The sequence below is a fragment of the Meleagris gallopavo genome, chromosome 13 (assembly GCF_000146605.3).
Source record: "Meleagris gallopavo isolate NT-WF06-2002-E0010 breed Aviagen turkey brand Nicholas breeding stock chromosome 13, Turkey_5.1, whole genome shotgun sequence".
Taxonomy (NCBI): domain Eukaryota; kingdom Metazoa; phylum Chordata; class Aves; order Galliformes; family Phasianidae; genus Meleagris; species Meleagris gallopavo.
This window is the reverse complement of record NC_015023.2, coordinates 504,870-511,311: the sequence shown is the minus strand read 5'-3', so window position 1 is coordinate 511,311 and position 6,442 is coordinate 504,870.

Sequence of the window (6,442 nt, the reverse complement as noted above, 5' to 3'; positions counted from 1 at the left end):
AAAAAAAAACAAAAAAAAAACCTCTTAAAATATATCATTAGTCTCTGTGTTTAACATATAATCTGTTTAATTCCTCCAACAACATGAAATCAAAATTTGGGAACAGTTGGCTGTATAGAAAAGTAAGATGTAAATGCATTAAATTCTAACATCATTACAGAAGGTATCATAACATACATTCCCAGTCAGAAGAAGTTAAGTTACAAAGCTAACTTAAATTCCAGCATTACTTAACTTTTAATACTTGACTTTGTAAGCCTAATAATACTCATAATATAAGTGTGATTGTATGCATGCATGCGTGTGTGTGTAATCTCTGCCTTTCTGTGTTTACCACTGATGTTATGGAGTGATTATTCATGAAATGCCATTGTTCGGTCTGTGTCTGATGAAAAGCTACTATACTGTAATTAAATGAAGCAATATAGTGTTGGCAAACATAGGAAGAAGTAATGAGTGAATTTAGAAAAAGTGAATACTGTAGGAGACCTAAACAATGGAATGTGATTTCTTCCTTTTGATAAGTGAAGGCCAAACTCTGTGCCACTGTTAATGCAATGGCTGCTCTGTGTAATGACTAATCTTTATACTTACTGATGTAAGTGTAATTTTTCTTCCAGGAAGAAAAACCCTTAGAAATGACACTAATTCACCTTAGAATTCAAATAGAAATGCTAACAATACTGTCCACAAGACTTGCAGAGTGCCCCCAAAAGCACTAAGCACGAGAGATTTATATCGAATGCTGTTGGATTTTCTAGCCTTCTCGAAGTTGACAACTAATTTTGAGTACTTACTGATAATTCAAGGCCTGATGAACAAGTCCTTCAAGCTTACTTACTAAAGCTTGCCAATTTATTGAGTCTCATGATGCAGAGCAAGTTTAAAAAAAAAATAAAAATTCCCACCAGATGCCACTGAGGCACTGTGTGCCAGAAAAATGTAAGCTGGTCTGAGCCTGAAATTCATTAGGTCTGCAGTGCCTCTAAGCCAATGTTCAGAGGTTTACTACTTTCCATGGTTCCTATCCTGCAAATAGTTTTGGAAAAGCCTAACTTCATGCCCATGTGGATAGTCTCCCGTTTTGATGTTGGTATTTATGTGCTTGCAGGTTCCTACTGCAGGCTGTTCAGCCTGAGAAGACTTTATTATCCAGTTGCTGAAGATAAAAATATGAGAACAAGTTTTTTATAACCTCCTGTTTTTCTTTTCTTTCTTTCTCTTAAAAATAATTACATATAGAAAAAGATAATATAATGTGTAGAAAAGCAGATTTAATATTCAATTCTAAGTACATTTCAGAAATATTGTATGATTTTATTTTCCAGGCCAAGTTTCAACCAAATCTGCTTCATTGCAGTAGAAAAACTATATTGGGCAGCCCTCTACTTTTGTCTTTAGGAGATTAGAAGCTGTGAACCTTAGCATTCTCCGTGAACAAGATCTGTCTTGTGCTACATTCTCAAAGGAGCTGAAGAACTAGTTCACTGCAAGTAAACTGGCAGATCTAGAGTTTATTAATCAGGCAGATCAGACTTAATCACATATAATAATCCAATAACTTATTTCACTATCAAGGTATATAGTTTCATTGGAAATTCTGATATTTTGTGTTAGATATTGGAGAGAGACATGAACAGGAATTAAATGTTTTGTGGCACATCATCTTTATGTGTGATATCAGGCTTGTCATAACATTTGTTTGTGATGCATAGAAATAGATCAGTGGAAATGAAAAGTAAGCAGAAGTAAAAGTTAAATGTTGATGGGTGAGACTTCTGCTGTAAGACTCATAGAACACATCCAAAGTCAAACTGAGGAAATCTTTCATTAATAAGCTCAATTCATTTGGAAAGCAGAGGGTCAGTAGTGCTTAGAGTCTGCTGTATTTCCAGTACGTAGTAGATGACATTTTTGAAAAAAATGGTCTTTTTGAATGGATGTATTAACGCTACCTGTCACCTTCAGCCAAAAAAGGACTTGGCTGTTAGGATTCCAGTGAATACCATAAACTGAGCAAGGATGCACTTGTCAGATGTTGAAATTCACACCACCAACAACAATTGTCTTTTCTTGTTTTTATGGCTACCTTTGGGGTCAGTAGTAACTGAAAAGCACTCTGCTTAAAATCAGTTGTAGAGACTGTTGAGTGATGATAGAAACAAAACAATCAAACAAACAAATGAAACCAAAACAAAACCAATAGAAAACATGCTTTTTTACTTTCTACTTTCTCTTGCTTCATTTCCTGTTTACTGTACCAAGAAGAGCTTTTGTCTCAGTTTTCAATCCATTAATCTGAAGCAAAGACCATTTGCTGTCTGAACACTACTGAAAATCTGTTTCTTTTTGCTATTTAGATTGTGACAGATTTATTGAACAAATTTGGTTTATATGCAGATCGGACTGGAAGGGGTGCAGTCATTTCAGACAGTAATGGACTGCAACTAAGAGTTTAACTATATTAGATTTGCACAATAAGGTTTTGTCTCTACTGGACTTCTTATGGGAAGTATTATGCTGTACTATTGGTAACTCCTAACTCAATCTCTTAACAAATTGAATAATCCCAGCTCCTTCAAAATGTATGAGGGCTGCTCTGAAAGTAATGTCATTGGCATTCATCAATATTTGCAGACATTTATGGAAACTGAACATGAATGTGATGCAGTGTGTCGTGCATTTCAGCAGTGAGACAGCAACAGTGGGTCATCTCCACTGTTGCAGATTGTTATGAGCACAGCATGCAGCTCTTGTTCATAACTGAAAATGAAAATACATAGCTAATAGTGGTAGTTATGTTGAAAAAAAAAGTGTTTTGTAGCTGAGAATTTGCTCTATCAAACAGTAGTATTGTGCTTTTTGTATCTGTTGTAGTTTCCGTGGAAATAAATAGGAGGCATTACTTTCAGAGCAACCTACATATTTACCTGTTTAAAAATGCTGGATAGTTCATCATTACAGGGAGGAAAAAAGTATTAATTTATTCGGTACTACTGTTAAAGTGTGGCTTTGGTATGTAACATAGAAACAAGACCAAACTTTCTCTAATGAAGCAGCTGTTCCTCATGCATATTAGATGTCCAGACTAGATAATTCTAAAAATAGCTGAATCAAGAGTGGATACTTGTACTGCTGTTCTTGCTTTGGGAGAGTTTCTCTGTGAAGCCAAATTTCTCCTCTCAGTACTTTATTCTGTCTCTCTCTACCCAGATATATTTGTATACCCTACTTGTGCCTCCTTGGAGGAGGTTGTTTGTCAGACACACAGCTATGAACACTGTTAAAGATGCAGATTACAACTAACTACGTAGCTGCAATTAGTAAGGTGATGTAATGCTAACAGAGGGGATATGTCTTATGCAGCACTGGCATCTGCTGCAACATGCGCAGCCCTTAGAAAAGAGAATTAGATGTCCCTACATTGCTACTGAATTTCTGCTTTGTGTTGTGGCTGCAGATCAAAATGTGTCCTGCTGAGCTGAGAATCTTCATATCTTACTGTGATCCGTGTGGGTTATGTTGAGCCAGGTGTCTTTGGTCACACTGATGATGAGGTTTTATGTTGCTCAGGGAATGGTTGGCAGTGAACTCCTAGTTGGAGTTTTTTTTTGCACCTGAAGTAAGTCCAATCTGAGTGAATCATAGCTGTAACCTAGCAGATTTTTTCCTTGCTTGGTCATTCTCGAGAGAGACATTAGATCTGCAAGAGAAGGCAAAAGAGTAGCAGTTCTTTGTTAGTTCTTCTACACTATATCTTTTCTAAATCTGCAGTTTTATATCAGAAATACGCTCCCTGTCTAAAAAGATTTAGAACCTGTATAAATTCTGAAGAAAAATAGCAGATAGCCTTTTGCAACTTATTTTTCTAATAAAACTTATTTGGTTGCAAGTTTTATTTTTAACAGTTCAATTTCTTTAATAATTTATGGAAAATATCTTGTATTAATTTATATGACTGCAGAGTGTGTATGCTGTGTAACTATTTATTACTTACTTAACAGATCAAAGGTTATAGCTTTTGTAAAGCAAAAAGTTGTCCTGTAAGGCAGATAAAGCAATTACTATATATCAGATGAATCAAAGCAATGGAAGAAGAAATAAAGTAAGAAAAACTGTACATATTATTTGTTACATGTATTTGACACAGCTAGAGACCCTGCTGTGTACTTTTTCTGTTCTTCCTGTCCCACAGGATATCCTTTATAAATACATCTTATTTTGTTTATCCTAAATTTAACTATTTCTTCACAACAGTTTGTGAGACCTGGTCTTTATAGTGTAATTTATTGGTGGAGAAAAGATGTGAGCTACTTCAGAACAATTGTTCTGAATATGGTGATGATGGTAGGTACAGACATGTATGAAATGAAAACCTCACCTATGAATTCCTTTGCCCACTAGGGGACACTGGGATATTATATTTTTGTTCAGATCAAAGATATTTCAACAACATAAAGGGAAAATCTTCGTTTTTGCTCTGAAATAAAATAAAATTATGCATATCTCATTTCTAATCTGTGCAGAATGATGTGTGATATGTTTTAAAAAGTTTAATGAGTGTCAAGCTTACGGGCATGAATGCAAGATCTCAAACATTTTTTAGCAAGTAGTTCGAACTGGTCCGTGATAATACGAGTTTTAAATTGCAAAGATAATGGATCATAATTTTGGCATTTCCCACTCATTAAAAATTGTGTCAGAATGATGGATTAATCTATGGGCATTTTTTGTCCTTGCTATAATCTTTGTCAAAGGAATGAAGTACTGAAATTATAATGTCTTTTCTACTATACGTATTTTAAGGGCAGGATTTAGAACTTTGACTTCCTTTTTTTTTTTCATGGTGATTAAATAACCTATTTCACCCTTTCTGCAGATGAGCAAAAACCAAATACACAATCTGAATGAAAGTAGAAGCTAAGTCTAGAATGATAAACTAATATGAATGAGAGTAGGTTAATGATGTGCGGTCTGTGTAAAAAAGCCTTATGTACTTTCCATTAATATACTAACTTCCACAAATATATGGTTACTGACTTTTCCTCTTGCTGACTTTCACTAGAAATGAGCCTATAATTTGTGTAGCTAGACTGTAAATTGTGTTTTCAGGCAGGAAGGAGGAACCCTTGTATGCCTTAAGAGGGATTTCTCTTGCTTTATTTTAGTTCCTTTTTTGGCAGGTCCCGAACATGGGCTGAAGATTTGAATTGTTTCCCTGCTGCTTAATCTGTGCAGCTCCTCTCATGTGGGGTATTTTAATGTACTGCAGTAATGGGATATAGGCACACTGTGAAGAGAGCTTATGACATTTAAGTATCTCTCTGAACAAATGCTTTTAAGATGGAGCACCATCTACACATCCTTATAAGAGCAATTTAGTTCCCAACCTGACAGTCAGTGAACTTAACCTGTTTTGTTCCTAAATTGCCCACTGATACTTTCCATTTATGTTTATGATCGGAAAATATATGAAGAACATTATCTGAATAATTCTTAGCTTACTAGAATGAGGTAAATACACTTCTGTTATGGCAAATATGGGACAAATGATGATAGGATCTACAATGGTCTGGATTTAAGTTTTCTTTCTGCAAAATTCTACAGTATTATTAGTCTGAATATCATTGACAACAAGGAGTGAGAAAGGTATGAAAATCCATATTTTTATACTGTGTACCTTTTTATTATATATTCATAAACATTCATATACTCATTTTCTGAATGAAGAACTAGATTAATTTCCTGACTGTTGCAAAAAATACGAGTTTACTTTTGAGGTATTTTATAGATTGCTTTATTTCTAGTGATAACATTTGGAAAATGGTATTGGAATCATCATTATTAAATAACTTGGAACAAAAAACGTATGTAGAATGCAGATGTTCAGGACACATAACATCTCATAAGAAATGAAATTGCAATTGGATATAAGGAAAAAAATCACTATCATGATAGCAGTTAAGTACCTGAAGACAGGGGAGCTGAAGTGGCCCCGTCCATGGACATTTTCAGAGTTTGGTGAAACATAGCCACATCAGCAACCTGACATTATGAAGTTAGCCTTGCTTTGAGCAGGTGGTAGGAGTAGGATTTGAATTATGTGAGGAATAATATGCTGCGTTTTTTATAAAGTGTCAAAAAACTGTAGCTTTAAGAAAATCTGGGAAGTTTTAACAGCCAATTATTCCATCAATGGAAGATGAATCTGCCAATCAGAATGTTTCAAGTACATTGTTATGAACAAATGTGAAGGGAATTAAAATTAGATTTTTTCCCAGTAGAACAGAAAATATCATATAAGAAAACAAACAAACAAACATGGAAGACTTTACTATGCCTTTACTCTGTCTTAGCTTGCATGAAATACCAGTTATGAACTGCCTTCATTCAGTAGTTTAGGCGTGTGTTTTAAAAGATCTCAGGGTCCTTTTATTCAGGG